Genomic DNA, 16,361 nt, shown 5'->3' on the forward strand with positions numbered 1-16,361 from the left:
CTGCTAGCTGTTAGTGAACTTTAAGACTGCAGGTTGGTTTAGCACAGATTGTTATGATGCCCATACTCTAAGGGTATTTTAAGGATAATAATCTAAATTTGTCTGTTTTTTCCAGGCTAGTTAATGGGTACAAACATACAGTTTGATAGAAGAAATACTTTCTAATGTTTAGAGTAGGGTGACTATAGTTAACAACAATGTATTTTTTTTTTTTTTTTTTGAGATAAAGGTCTTACTCTTTCACTCAGGCTAGAGTGCAATGGTGTGATCTTGGCACGCTGCACCCTCTGCCTCTGGGGCTCAAGAGATTGTTGTTCCTCAGCCTCCTGAGTAGCTGGGATTATAGGCGCACATGACCACACCAGTTTAATTTTTGTATTTTTAGTAGAGACTGGTGTCACCATGTTGACCAGGCTGGTCTCAGGCTCAGGCTCCTGAACGCAAGTGTTTCACCCGCCTCAGTCTCCCAAAGTTCTGGGGTTATAGGCGTGAGCCACCATGACCAGCCAACAATGTATTTTATATTTCAAAATTGCTAGAACAGAGGACTTGAAATGTGTCCAGCACATAGAAATTGTAAATACTCAAATACTTGATGTAATCACTACTTATTCTATGTATGTAACAAAATATTACTTGTACTCCATAAATATTTACAAATATTGTGTATCAATTTTCTTAAAAAGTATTTGAGGCAATGTTGGGCTCTATTTTCAGTAACAGATGAATTAGATCTCACTGCACTAACCTTCTGCAGGTAAGAACTATAGACTCTGGGAAATTACAGTAACAATATGCAAAAGCTAAAGGTTCAGAATAGTGAGCAGAAGCATATGGATCCTGACAAGAAATGCATGCTTGAAGAAGGTGAGGGAAATTAAAGAAACTTCTAAAGAGAATTCTCTAAATGGATTTTATGGACTGGAAAACTCCATGTTATTAAGATGACAATTGTCCTCCCAACTGATATATAGAATCATTTCAATTCCAATCAAAATCCTAGCAAGCGTATAAAAAAGAAATTGACATTATCAGTGATGCCATGTGGATATCAGGTGCCTCCTGATATTATGTGATGAGAGGGGTATTTCTCTATGCTTTTTTTTTTTTTTCTGAAAACCCATGAAAAACATCAGATAAACCAAACTGGGGTACATATCACAAAATACCTGACCAATCCTCTTCAAGATTGTTAAGGTCATGTATGAAAAATAATGCAAATCTGAGAACTGTCACAGACCAGGAGCTTGGGGAGACAGGATGACTAAATGCAATGTGATATTCTAGATTAGATTAGAAAGAGGACATTAATGGAAAACTGGTGAAATCCAAATAAAGTATTTAGTTTAGTTAGTAGTGATAGACCAATGTGGGTTTCTTAGTTTTGACTGATGTACCTCAGTAATGTAAGATAATAATATTAGGAGAAGCTGAAAACTGGGTGAAGGGTATGTGAGAATGATACCACTTTCACAATGTTTCTGCAAATCTAAAATTATTCCAAAATAAAAAGTTTATTTTAAAAAGTTGTTGAGTTTATTCTAAAATTTATGGAAGGGCAAAGGACCTAGAAAATTCGAAACAATTTTGAAAAAAAAATGAGGTATTTAGACTTTTTACATTAGTGTAGTGTGGGAAGTAGAAAAAATACTTTTTAAAAATTAAAAAATAGACTTCCTGATTTCATAACTTATAAAGCTATAATAATCAAGACCATGTTATCAGCATAAAGATAGAGATATAGCAGTGGAACACAATAGAGAGCTCAGAAATGGACCCTTACTTATATGATCACCTGATTTTTAGCGAAAGCACCAAGGTAATTCAGTGGGGAAAAGGATACTTTTTCTAACAAGTGATACTAGAACAATTGAATATCTTTATGGAAAAAATAAACATTGATCCTAACCTTAGACCCTCCACAGAAATTAACTCAACATAAATTGTAGATTTAAATGTAAGAGCTAAAGCTATCCCTCTAGAAAAAGAATTATAGGAGAAAATATTTGTAGCATTGGGTTAAACCAGTGGTTCTTGCCAGGGATGATTTTGTACTGCAAGAGACATTTGGCAATATCTGGAGACATTTTTGGTTATCACAACTGGAATGGAAAGGGTGCATTTGCTAGCCAGTGGGTAGTGGCCTGAGATGCTGATAAACCTCCCACAATGCACAAGAGAGCCCCTACAACAAAATTCAAGAAGTGCCAAGTTTGAGAAAGCCTAGGTTAAGAAAGGATTTCTTAAATAGATCACAAAAATCATGATTCTTTCAAGAAAACAATCAATAATGGACTTCTCCCAAATTTAAAATGTTATTCTGTGAAAGATACATTAAGAAAATGAAAAGGCAAGCCACAGGCTGAGATAAAGTATTTGCAAAACGTATCTTTGACCAAAGGTTTGAATTCAGAATATATAAAGAACTCTCACAGCCAATAATAAGAAAATAAACAATGTTGAGCAGTGGATTTGCACAGACACTTCAAAAAAGAACATCAAAGTTTGCCCAGTAAGCACATGAAAAGGTACTCAATGTCACCACTTATCAGAGAAATGCAAATTAAAACTGCAAAGAGATACTACTACACACTCACTAGAATGGCTAAAATTAAAAGCCTGGCAACCTCAAGCATTGACAAAGTTGTGGGGCAACTGGAACTCTCCTACTTTGCAAGTGGGTCTGCAAAGTGGTTCAGCCACCCTGGAAAAACGACTTGTTACTGTCTTACATAGTAAGCACATGCTTACTATATGACCCCACACCCTCCAACTTTGTAGTGTTTGCCCAAGAGAAATGAGAATATGTGTCCATACAAAGAGTTATATGTGGATATTTATAACCACATTATTTGTAATGGCCTCTAATGAAACAATCCAATTATCCATCAACTGGGTAACTGATCAATTATGGTATAATCATACTATGGAATTCTATTTTGCAATAAAAAAGAAATATTGATAACATGGATGAATTTCAAAAACCTTATGTTAAAAGAAGTCACAATGTTATATTCCATATGATTCCATTCATTTGACATTCTAGAAAAGGTAAAACTATAGCTACAGAAAGTAGAGCAGCGTTTGCCTGAGGCTGGTGTTAGGGGAAGGGTGGAGGTGGAGGATTATCAGTGCAAAGAGGAAATTTTTTGGGGTAATGGAAATATTCTATGACTTGATTGTAGTGATGATTACATGACTATATACAATTCTGATAACTCATCAAACTGTATATTTAAAATAAGTGAATTTTATGTTAAATTTAACTCAGAGATATACATTGAAAAAAGAATTTAAGACTGAAATTAATAAGACACTATTAAAAGAAGATGAACCAAATAATAAAGGAAAAAAGTTAATTGTACCTAAAAGACAGTTAAAGATAATTATTGCAGTTGAGCACTAAATTTAGCTTCCAGGTTCCTGGCAGATGATACAAAAATGAAAACTGCATGTGCTATATACTTTTTATTATGCCATAAATGGAAAAGTCAGAAACCTGTCAAAAGACTACATATTTTAACAAGCGGAAAGGAGTAATTTTCTGTGAGAATCATCACATAAGGACATTAAATATCACACTGGGCAATACTTTTCAAAAAACTTTTAAAAAGTTAGAAGTATTCTTCATGTGGCTGACTCTCATACTGACCATGAATAAATCATTTTATGCTGAGGAGCTAAAATAAAGTACATAGCTTCTGTTTCACCCCTTGGAGCAGCTTCTCAGATGTCAATAACCTGACTAAGATAATTGATGTGAGCTTAAGCACAAAGGAGGCATGGCTGAGGTCCATGGAGAAGGACTGAGGTATGATTTTTAAAATGAGGCTTGTAAGTGCTGACATTTTTATAAGAATCAACCTGACCCCAGTGGAGCTCATCCCACACTGCATGGGGTCTATCTGCTTAAACATATAAACAAGCATTCTGTTGAGTTCCTAATTTTTATAACATAACAGAGGAGAAATAGCTTTGCCCTGAGAAATTCCATTGGTAAGAATCAGTAGTTACCTGCTTCTTCTATCAAACTTTAATATGATTCATATATAATGTTTTGATTTGAGCTGGTCTGCAGCTTGGTAAGCCTGCCAAGTTGTCTTCAAGATACAAGCTCAGATAATTACATGAGTTGACCTACTGAATTGTTTCAGCAAATTGGAATACTGCTGAAGTTTTTATGTGGAAAATGAAGATTTGAGTCTTGGCATACTTGATATTAGATTGCTGTTGATTTCAGAAGCAACAGATCAACAGGTTCAATTATGTCTTGTGGTCTCAGATCATTAGCCAAGGAAAGGATTCCTGAATTCCCATCTACTTACTGTTGTCAGGGTGGGTCCAGTGCAAACCATTTCCATATTATAAAAGGGACGTGGCTTTGGAAATAGTTATATTAAATCTTTTTGGGGGTTAGAATTTGTGTTGTGAAGTGCTCATCCCTTTCTACTCCAAATAACTCCTTCATCCAATGCATGACCCAGATCTGGGCAATGAGAATACCACATACCCCTAGCCACAGTAAGAAGTCATGGGGCAGGGTGGCTAAAAGCCTAGGTTTTGGAGATAATCTATATGGTGGACATATGACATCATAGCTGCTCTAATAGTCTACATGGTAGACATATGATCATAGCAGCTCAAAATCTTTTGACCTTCATATTTTCACAGTTGCCTTCATTATGAACTTCACTTTCCCAGGGTAGCATAAAAACTAAAACAAAAAGCTGTGTTTCTGTATCCCCCAAACTAGTGACCAGTTATATGAACTCAGTGAAACCAGTCTGTTACACTAAGGAAGACTTTACTTAGAAGTGAGATATAGGACGAACAAGGGTGGTCACAAGGCATCATTTTGCTGGCTCCAGAGTGGATTGCAGATTTTAGGCTCAGCAGTGGCAGCATCTTCATTCAGCCAGTTCTGGAGTGTTATACTAAGAGAATCCTCAGACAATGCCTCAAAACAGACCAGATGGGCTTCAAGCTCTAGCTGCAAAGCCAACTCAAGTGTTTCCTCTGTGATAACTTTCCTGATTCTGTGAGTCAATCTCATCCTCCTTTGTGCCCACCTTTAACAGTGATAATTATTTTCAGGATAGTGATGCTTTTATAATGGCTTCTTTGGATACTTTTTACTCTAGAAGCTTGTGTGTATGTGTGTGTGTGTGTGTGTAAAATATCAACACTGAGAATATTATAAAAGGGCACTCTGGCACATACTTACCATGGAAACAAATGGAGATGTCTATTGTTATACATCTATTGTCTATTATTATACACATGTAACACTTGTTCATGATGTGTCTTTCCTAGCATGCTAATGATTCTCAAACTTCAGTATATGTAATAATCACCTGTTAAGATGTGTATTCCTCGGCTCTACCCACAGAGATTCGGATTCATTTGAGATAGAGTGGGTCCCAAGAATCTACATTTTAATAACTTTTCAGGTGATTTGGATGCACATGGTTTATAGATCACACTTCTATAAACATTAAACTATACCTGAACCCCGTACACATTTTCCATCCTTATTTCTCCTTATTTACTGATGTTAGTCCAGTGCCTGGCACATGGTTAAGTATTGGTGCAATGGCTAAACTTGTTCATCACATAAGAAATAGTAAAAAAAAAAGACAGGAATATTGAAAATAATGATACGTTACATATTTATATTGCTAAAAAAAAAAATCTCAAAATGTATAATGTATAATGCTTTGGAACCAAAGAAGCAAACTTAGTAGTATTTTTCTGTACAATGACTCAACAGATTCTCTAAGGGTCAAACTTTTGGTTCAGTGGGTTTCCCCTAAAGTTAGGATTCATTTTCCATGCATGGTCAAATATAAGACACTGTGTATTGATTTTTTATTCACATATTTACCAGGGGAAGCTGTGCTTATGGGTCTGACATGTTTATCTTAAAGAGGGTGTCTTTACCTAGACCTTGAATGCTTGGGTTCTGGCAGGGCTTCCCCTACTGCTCTTTCAGCCCTCCTCTCTGTGACACTATCTCTGGGTGTCAGGAACTTAAATTTGAGAATAACAGCATTTGTGAAATAGTACCTTCTAACACACAATCAGATATTGATGACGTGGAGATAACTTAATCACAGTGCTCCAGATGAAAGCTCAATTATTTCTCCAGCTTCTCTTTGTCTGCCCAAGTTTGTTTGAGTAGCTGGGTATGAGAACAGAGCTAACAGCAGGTGAACATGGTTTGGCAAGAGAAGAGAAAGATCAGGAACAAAGATCCATAGCTCAAAGCACTCAGAATAGATGTATCCACCCACTGATCCCAGTCAAGGAGGTTTTGTACTGCTCATTTCCGTCTGTGAGAGTTCTGTCATGTGGTGTCCTGTTCAGATGGCATCTTCTCCAGGAAGACTTTCTGGGTATTACCCAACCTGCTCCAGTAGGATCTTGCCATCCTCAGAAACCCTATGTCATAATTTTCTGAATCTCTCTCTTCCACCAAACAGTCAGCATTCTGAGGGCAGGATACTGAGTTATTTCCAAGTGATTTCACTTAGGATAATGGTCTCCAGTTCCATCCATGTTGTCACAAATGACATTTGATTTTTTTTTTTTTAATGGCTGAGTAGTTAGTATTCCATGGTATCTATATGCCACATTCTATCTGATCCTCCACTGATAAATAGTTAGGTTGATTTCATATCTTTGCTATTGTGAATAGTTCTGCAGTAAACATACAAGTGCTGGTATCTTTGTGATAGAATGATTTCTTTGGGTAGGTACCCAATAGTGGGATTGCTGGATCAAATGGTAGTTCTATTTTTAGTTATTTGAGAAATCTCTATGCTGCTTTCCAGAGAGGTTATCTTAATTTACATTCCCACCAACCCTTTATAAGCATTCCTTTTCTCCACATTCTCACCAATATCTGTTGTTTTTTGACATTTTAATAATAACCATTCTGACTGGTTTTAGATGGCATTTCATTTGCATTTCTCTGACAATTAGTGATGTTGAGCATTTTCTTACCTGTTTATTGGCTGTTTGTATGTCTTTTTTGATATTTTTAGTAACTTACTGACTAATCTGTTTAAGAACGTTTTTGTTCTCCTAGTAAGACCCCCATGCCTTTTTATAGTTATTCTCATTCCTATACCGAGACCCAGGAAACTACTAATCTACTTTTTGCCTATATATTTGCCTTTGTTGGACAATTAATATAAATGCAATTGTATGACATGTGGTCTTTTGTGTCTGGCTTGTTTTCCCTTGCATAACTTTTTGAGGTTCAATCCATGACATAGCATTTATTGCTGAATAGTATCCCATTGTATGGATATGCCATATTCAGTATATCCACACTTTTTTTAAGAGACACAGTTTCATTCTGTTGCCTAAGCTAGATTTGCTTGGTGTGATCATAGCTTACTGCAACCTTAAACTCCCAGGCTCAAACGATCCTCCCATCTTAGTCTCTTGGGTAGCTGGGACCACAGGCACTGGTCACCACACCTGGCTAATTTATTTTTTTGTAGAAACAGGGTCTTGCTGTGTTTCCTAGGCTGTTCTCAAACTTCTGATTTCAAGTGATCCTCCTGTCTTGGTCTCCCAAAGTGCTGGGATTACAGGCATGAGCCATGGCACCAGGCTTACACACTGATTGATTGACATTTCAATTGTTTCCAGTTTGGGGCTGTTACAAATAATTCTGCTATGGACATTCATATGCTAGTCTTTGTGCAGATACATGTTTTTATGTTTCTTCTGTAAATACTTAGGAGTGGAATTGCTGGATCATTTGGTAGTTTTATGTTTAACTTTTTGAGAAGCTGCCAAATTGTTTTTTAAAGTGGCTGCACCATCTTATATTCCCACTAGGAACATATAAGGGTTCCCATTTCTCTACATTCTCAGCAATATTTACTATTGTCACCTTATTTATTATAACCAATTGAGTGGATGTGAAGTAGTATCTCATTTTGTTTCCCTAACTAAATGGTGTTGAACATCTTTTCATATTATTATTGGCCATTACATTTGCATATCTTCTTTAGTGAATTATCTGCTCACATGTTTTATCCATCTTTTGATTGGGTCATTTGTCTTTTAAAAAAATGTGTTGAATTTTTTTTTGTATAGTCTAGATATAAGTCCTTCATCAGACATCTGTTTTGCAAACACCTCATGCAATCTGTTGCTTGTCTTTTTATTTTCCTAGTGATATCTTTTATGGTTACAAAAGTTTTAAATTTTGATGAGGTCCAATTTATCAATTTTTTTCTTTTATGGGACATGTTTTTAGTTTCATATCTAAAAACATCTTTGTCTAATTTAAGGTCTTCAAGATTCTCTCCTATGCTGTTATTTAGCTTTTACATTTAAGTTTATGATCCTTTTTGATTTAATTTTTATATATAGTGTGAATTAGGGGGTCTAAGCTTATCTTTTTGCATGTGGGTAGCCAGTTGTCCACACTTGTTTCATAAACTGACATCTGTCGGGAGCTTGGCTGTGTAGTAGGCACTAGAGATACAAAGGTGAAAGATGCAATTTCCAGCTTCGAGTATAGTCAAGGGAGGTACATGTCCATAACCATGGAGAATAGAACACAGGGATATACCAACTCAAGAGCTGAAAACTGCAAGAAGAATGAGTCTGAGGTAAAACCAAGGAGGTGGCTTTGTTGTCTTCAGGGAAAAGACCTATATATATAAGCCTAGTTTAGTGCTTCCTTGTTCTCTTAACATACTAGTTTGACACCATCTGTTTTGAGGTATAAGCTCAAAAAATTTACGACTAATAAAGAGTTCAGATAGTGATGTTTGCTAAAAATTATCTTTTTTGTAAAAAAAAGCAATTGATATTCTTGGATTAGGGACTGTAGTGATATCTTCAAATTTATCACACTTCAGGTTATATTTTGAGAAAATGTCTCCCATGTAGACCTTATTAAAAATGGCTAAAAATTCTGGGTTAGTGGATGAATATTGGATTAGAATTCAAGAGACTTAGACTTTGGACTACCACTGATTAATTTTGTCTTCTTGGCACATCATCTAAATCCTTAGACCCTCAATTTTCTCCCAGTATAAGGTGGCAGTTCATTTTCAAGATCCTTTTCAGACTGAACGTTGTCTTTGTTCATTGAGTCAACATTTATTGAGTATTCACTTTGTGCCAGACACTGTGAGGCACTATTAAGCAAAGGTAAGACAAAGATACCAGATGCTTTTATAGAGAGGGATGTGAAAACAAATCATTAAAAGATAATGTTGCAAATTTTGTGCTATTTCTATGATTACCTGTGTCTAGAAACCCATTTCTTCTGAGCAAGAAGTTAACAGGGAAAGAAGAATCAAGAAGGAAAATGACCCCAAAGATCAGCTTAAGGAATGTGCCTGCAAGAGAGAATTCACATGTCAGACATGGAACAGAGGAATTTCAGCCTGCTAGTTACAACCAACCTTTGGACAATGAGATTTCCTCACACTGTAGTAAAAAGGTGTATTTACTTCCCTAAGAGAAATAAAAGAGAAAGGTATATAACACTTGGGACTGTATAAAGAACTTGGCTGATATTGAGTAACCAATTCTCTTTATTGTATTCCAAATCATAATGAGTATTTCTCATATTTCAGATTTTCCCAAAGAGCAAACCTACAGCGTAAGATACTTTGTCAAGAATTATGTTTTTATATTGTTAGAACATGAATCTGTTATAAATTAATTTCATGCCCCCTCTCAAGACTTTTCTTTCAGTTTCTGAATCACATTCTCAAATATACTTCCCGAGCTTTCTTTATCAATACAGCACCTTTGAATCTGAACTAAACTAACCTAAGAGTCTTTTTGTGTAATGTACAGACACTGAGCCAGTGAAGTCTATGCTCCTTTGGGTTGAGATCCCTCTTGAATTCTTCTTTTCCCCCCACATACCACAGGCAGTTTCTCTTCTTGGCAATAGGCAATCTGGGGCTGCTTATATGTGAGTAATGGAAATGTCTACAAAGTTATAAGAAAATTAAGCTTATATTCATATAACTTTATAATCTCTATTTGGCAAATGTACAATTTAGGAGCCACTATTGTTCAAGTGTACTTATATGAGCCTTAATTATACCATGTGTTTTGAAAAGGCCTTGCCTGATCTATTAGGATGCTTCATTGCAAGTGACAGAAATCCAGCTCAAATTAGCTGAAGCAAAAAAAAGAATTCATTGATTCTTTTAACTAGGAAGGTTAGGTGTGGAATTAGCTTTAGTCTAGCTGAATTCAGGGCCTTAGTAGGATTCCTGGCTCTCTTGTCCTCGGTCACTCAATTTATCATTTCTCTGGGTCAGGTCCTTTGCATGTGGTAGTCAAAGATGGCCTTTGGCTGCTCTAGTTTTAGCTGGTCTTTGTAAGTTGAAATCAGAGGAAGAGAGACTCTTTGGGATCCATATATTGGATCTCATCTGGGGCCTGGTTTAGCTTGGTGGTTTAGCTTGCCACCAATCTTTGTGAACAGAAGAAGGTATGAAGATTGACTGGTCTAAGGACTGTCTTGGCTCCTGAAGCCAGGGGAGAGCAAGGTTCTCTGACTGAGAAACTCTCCATATCCACATGGAGTGAATGCCTGGCAGACACAAACAATAGATGCCCACCACATTGGTTAAGGTGTTGTTAAACACTTTTAAGTGAATGGAGCACTGACCTTCATCTGTCATAAAAATGCAAAGCTGCTATGAATAATTTTACAATATTTATTTATCTTTGAAATAATCTCAAATATTTTAGATATCTATTTAACTCATTTTCTCTCAATCTTTCTTATGGTAATATACTGCCTTTTCACTGAGTTGACATTCATATTCTTAGTATTTATTTTCAAATTTTGACCAGGCACAGTAGCTCATGCATGTAATTCTAGCACTTTGGGAGGCTGAAGCAGGAGTATTACTTGAGGGGCAGGAGTTCAAGACCAACCTAGGCAATGTAGCAAGCTCCCATCTCTAAAAACAAAATAAAATGAATTAGCCAGGCATGGTGGCAGGCATCTGTAGTCCCAGCTACTTGAGAGGCTGAGGTGTGGGGACTGCTTAAGCCCAGGAGTTCACGGCTGGAGTGAGCCATTATCACACTACTGCACTCTACCTAGCCTGGGTAACAGAGCAAGATTCTGTCTCTTAAAAAAAAAAAATCAAATTTTATCAAGTTTTTATAAATATTCTCATTGTGATTGCTTACACAGTTTGTTTCACAGTAAACAATTACAATTATTCTAGTTGACAGAAATCATTTAAAAATTAGTTCTTGTTTAATAACTTAGTTGTGTTATTTAGAATTAAAATAGTTATTTCAATGAAATTTGTCTAAAATCCTTGCTGAAGACTAGAAAAGAGTTTTTAAGTCACGACAGTTATAAGATTTAGGTAAACCACATTTCCTTTGTATAGAACATTTTCAATTCTCAGATCTTGACCCTGATAAACTTTCTGATAGGGGAAAATTCCAAAACACATATGAAGGAGAGAATTATATTCAGGAGTTTTAAATAGCAAGTCCAAATACAGTCATCTTTTTTTCATACTCATAAATTAGGACAGCTCCAGCTTTTAAAATAGAGTAAGAAGAAGGGGTGGCATACATTCAGAACAAACCAACATTTAAATATAGCACGTTAGAATTCTTTGCATATCGAAGACCAGTAATAAGATGTAAGTTGATTTGGGCTTTAGAAACCATTCTGGATGTTGGATGGTCATGCCATGTGCTATATTTTAGAGCTTTATGGGGACTCTGTCATAAGATAAAAGAAGTGCAATCATATTACCAAAAGGCCCTGCTTAATTGTTACCATTAAATCTCCTTGGACCATGTCCAGTGTAGATACATTATATACAGAATTCCTATGTTTATGATTAATTTTAGCAAGAGCTTATCTTGTTCCTTCAATCTACTGGTCATACATGTAGAAACATTATGTGAAAGGATGACTTGTTCCTAGGAAATGCACACTGAAATATTTAGTGGTAAAAGTCATTATGTCTTCAACTTATTTTCAAATGATTTAGAACAACAACATGACAAAATAACATGATTTTTTAAAATATAAATTTTCCCTAATCTACTTAACCAGTCCTATGCTGCCAATTATATGGGGAGACAGAGGGATAAACTGGATAACTTCAGCTCAAGTGATCAGGTTTACTTCAAGTAGCTTTATTATTTGACTTGAAATGCTATATATTCCAAAGTTTTAGGTCATATTTCAAAGTCAATATACATGCCAATAGAGTTGATGATTGAGTATACACTAAAAAAAAAAGTTACCTCAAAAAACTTCTGGCAAAATTTGGGAATGTGGTCTTTAACAGATAAGAAATTTCAACAAAATTTTTGAACATAGAAAACAGAGAGGAAGATGCTAGAACACAAGTCTCCAAGTTGAAAGAGCCCACTGAGTGCTTAGGACAGTGAATGAAGAGACCCTTGTAAAGCAACTCTTCAAAAATTCTTAGCACCCCAGGATTAAGGAGAAAATGCTGCCAGCTTCCAGACAGACCAGGTCATATACCATACATCGAATGGCAGAGGGCATCTCAACAGAAATATTGGTGATAGAAGTCAGTAGAATAATGCCACTAGAATTCTGAGAGAAATTGGTTTTCACTCTAGAATTCTATACTTAGCAAAACCATTAATCAGTTGTGAGGGCAGAATAAAAACAATTTTAGATGAAGGAAAGTTTAAAAAAAATCATCTCCTTTGAGTCTTGGGAAACAACTGATATATATCTGTGCCAACAGAATGAGGGCACTACTCAAGAAAGATGTAGCCCCAGAGTCCAAGAGATAGACAGGGGATGCAGCAGAGGAAATTAGTGAAGAAAATTTCAGCTAGGCATCAATCCTAGAGAGCCTACCAGTTGCAGACTGGAACAAGAGAATGGACACTCTGGAATAGAAATAGGGGGAAGAAATGAAATGGATGGATTCTCTGGTAACACTAGAAGGGTTAGAAAGTACTGTTGATTGGTGTGTGATCTAATGAAGCATTTGGAAAAAATGATCAGATATCCTAATACTGATAAATTAAGAAATTTCAGTATATATACATTATTTAGAAACAGAAGTAACTAGAAGAAATAGCCATACAGATGAAAATGATTACCATGGGGAAAAATGCAGCAAAGACTAATGAATTTGATTATCACCTTTTTAGTACTATTTGGTTATGTTATCACATATATCAGTTATATTGATTAAAAATAAAAATCAAATGAAAATAAAAGCAATTCAAACTAAAATAAACCATTTAAAGTGTTAGTGATAGGGGAAACTAGTTGTAGGGAATATGGGAATTCTATCTTCACAATTTTATGTAAATTTTTTGTAAATCTGTTCTAAAAATAAAATCTCTTCTTAAAAATGTAATTGGAGAAACAAGAAAAATTAAAAACAAGAGTACAACATAATGCATACTCTAGAGTATGTTAAATGTAGTACAGTAAACTTAATGAACATCAAGATGTACGGAAAATAAAATTAGTTTTATTTTTGACTTTTAAGACAAAACTAAAAATAATATCATTGTTAATATTGTTTATATACATCTTAGATTTTGAGTTATTCCATATTAATATCAGTTTATTCTTCACAGAAATACGATTTTTAAAATAATGAGTGAATACCTAAGTTTAACTGGTTGACAGACATTTTTTCTACTAATGGATTAATATAGATTTGGATTATGACTGTGCAAGTTCACCTTATAACCCTATTTAAATATCCTAAGTCACATTAGAAGTTATGAAGGACTAGTTGGAGATGGGATGGTCAATGAAAATATCTGACTAGGACGTATCTTCAGAATGTTGTACTTAGCAGGAATGTCTAATCTTTTGGCTTTCCTGGGCCACAATAGGAGAAGAAGAATTGTCTTGGGCCACATATGATATACACTAACACTAACAATAGCTGATGAGCTAAAAAAGAAAAATCGCAAAAAAAAAAATCTTACAATGTTTTAAGAAAGTTTACAAATTTGCTTTGGGCCGCACTCAAAGCCATCCTGGGCCACGTGCGGCCTGCAAACCCAGGTTGTGTGCTGTGTTATTGAGCACAATTGCTCCCCTGTTCCTCTCCATCAGTTTGGCTCAGTGGTAGTCCTCTTTCATAGTATTAAGTGATTTATCTGCTGACTTTGGCTGAATGGGGCTTAGAAATCAAACCTTCTGATGCCAGGGGTAGGGGTGTCACTTTGTTCTGGGGCACCAAGAATATGTTGTGTCTGCTGTTGCTGTCATCAGAACAGGCATTAAACTTGAAAACTTCAGTCAGTGAGACTGACCTTGAAGCAAAACCATGGTGAAAATACAGTGCTTGGACAGGGCTCTTTAGCATGTTTTAAGCAGGATTACTTATTTCCTTATTACTTTCTATACGTTTTAAACTCTTTTTTATATTTTAAGAACTAGACATTGCAGGAAACACTTCTCATACCCTGTTTTTACTCTGTGGATCCAGCAAATGAAAATGACAGTCTTGCAAGAGCTAAATATCTAAGCTTTAAAAACATATTTTTAAAAGCCCTGATTGGCATGGTAACCTATAATTTTATTTTCTTTTTTGACATCACTCATTTTATATCTTGTACTTCCAGCTTCCCTCAATCACATAATTATCAGATATTCTTGTGGATTTTAAAAGGTGGTTTTAATGTCATATTCTTCAATTAATTGACCAGTTTACTTCCATTAAGTGTAATCACTTGTGCTTGGACTTCCTGCCTATGGGACAGAATTTAGCTGAACAGTACCCTTTGAGGTTTTTCCCCTGATTTGTTGAATTTACTACTAGCTCCTGCTCGAAGCAAGAAATCTTGGAGGTGGTACTAGAGTGTTTTTTTCATTGCATGTGCAGATTAAGCTTCCCTAAGACTAATGCTCTTTCTGGGTGCAAGACTGGATTAACCATCTTTGATTCTGTTGACTTTCACTGTGTGAAGAATGACTAAATAAACTTCATTTCTTTGGCTATTTATTTGACTTTTGAATTTAGTTATAACTGTTTTGCAGCTGTTATGGACTGAATATTTGTGTCTCCCCAACATTGCTATATTGAAGCTCTAACCTCCAATGTGATGGTGTCTGAAGGTGAGCCCTTTGGGAGGTAATTAGGTTTAGATGAGGTTATAAGGGTGGGGCTCTTGTGATGCAATGAGATTAGTGCCCTTTTAAGAAGAGGAAGATGTGCACACACTGAAGAAAGGTCATGTGAGAGTGCAGTGAGAAGGTGGCTGTCCACAAGCCAGAAAGAAGGCCTTCACCAAGACTGAATCAGCTAGCATCTTGATCTTGGACTTCCTAGCCTCCAAATTGTAAGAAATAAATGCCTGTTGTTTAAGCCACACAGTCTATGGTATGTGGAGCTAAGATACAGACCTGAGCTAAGATACAGACCTTCTCCAACTTCTCCAGTTTTTTTTATTAAATGTAAACAGAATAGGGCAATTATCAAACCCTATTGAGTATATGGAGGTGAAATTCTCCTGCTTCCTTTATATCTATCACCCATTCACTTTTCCTGTTACTGTACTCTAAAACCAAATCCAAAACTAGATGATTTTTGAAGATAATATGCTTATGTTTATATGCTCCTTATTTATTTTTTCATTGGTTATACATATTTTTTTTTTGTTAGCAACTTAGATGAGTGCTGTATGTATATGTCATTTTTTCTTTTTTTCTGGTATCTATTCCTCCTACAACCTACTTATAATGCTCTGTTTTTTGGGGGGAAGGCACGTTTTCCCTTCCTCACTCTTTAATCCATGTGGTTGAAGAGAGGCTTACCTCATCCATGGTTTCAGGGATAAGCATGCTATTCAAAACAAACCAAGACAATTAGAGAAATACATTTTCCTAACCATGCTGATTGGTTCTGAAATAAACAAGTGACTCAATTCAGGCCAATGACAGATAGGCTCAAATCTTTTGCTGACATAATTTTAATGAGAAGCTCAAGTCTACATGGAGGAAAACAATGCTGAGGCATGGAGAGAACAGGAGAATCCTTGTGATATTATTTGTTTTGTTTTTTAAAAAAATTCATTTATTTTAGATACAAGGAGTACATATGTAAGTTTGTTACATGGGTACATGATGGGATGCTGAAGTTTGGAGTATGGATCCCATCATCCAGGTAGTAGGTAACATAGTATCCAATAGGTTTTTAAAACTGTGCCCACTGCCGACTCTATTAGTCCACAGTGTTTATTGATTCCTATGATTATGTCCATGTGTGCTCAGTGTTTAGTTCCCACTTTTAAGTGAGAACATGCAGTATTTAGTTTTCTGTTGCTGTGTTAATTTGCTTAGGATTATGGCCTCCAGCTGCATTCAT

General features: G+C 35.7%; 1 pseudogene; it reads right to left on the reverse strand.

Annotated features, from left to right (window-relative positions):
• The window catches only part of LOC105734631 (fatty acid-binding protein 5-like), a 34,100-nt pseudogene extending 18,280 nt beyond the window's left edge, over nt 1-15,820 (reverse strand).
• Nucleotides 15,821-16,361: the final 541 nt, after the last annotated feature.

This window comes from Aotus nancymaae, unplaced genomic scaffold (genome assembly GCF_030222135.1).
Source record: "Aotus nancymaae isolate 86718 unplaced genomic scaffold, 86718_ANA_hifiasm-v0.15.2.pri h1tg000014l, whole genome shotgun sequence".
NCBI classification, from domain to species: domain Eukaryota; kingdom Metazoa; phylum Chordata; class Mammalia; order Primates; family Aotidae; genus Aotus; species Aotus nancymaae.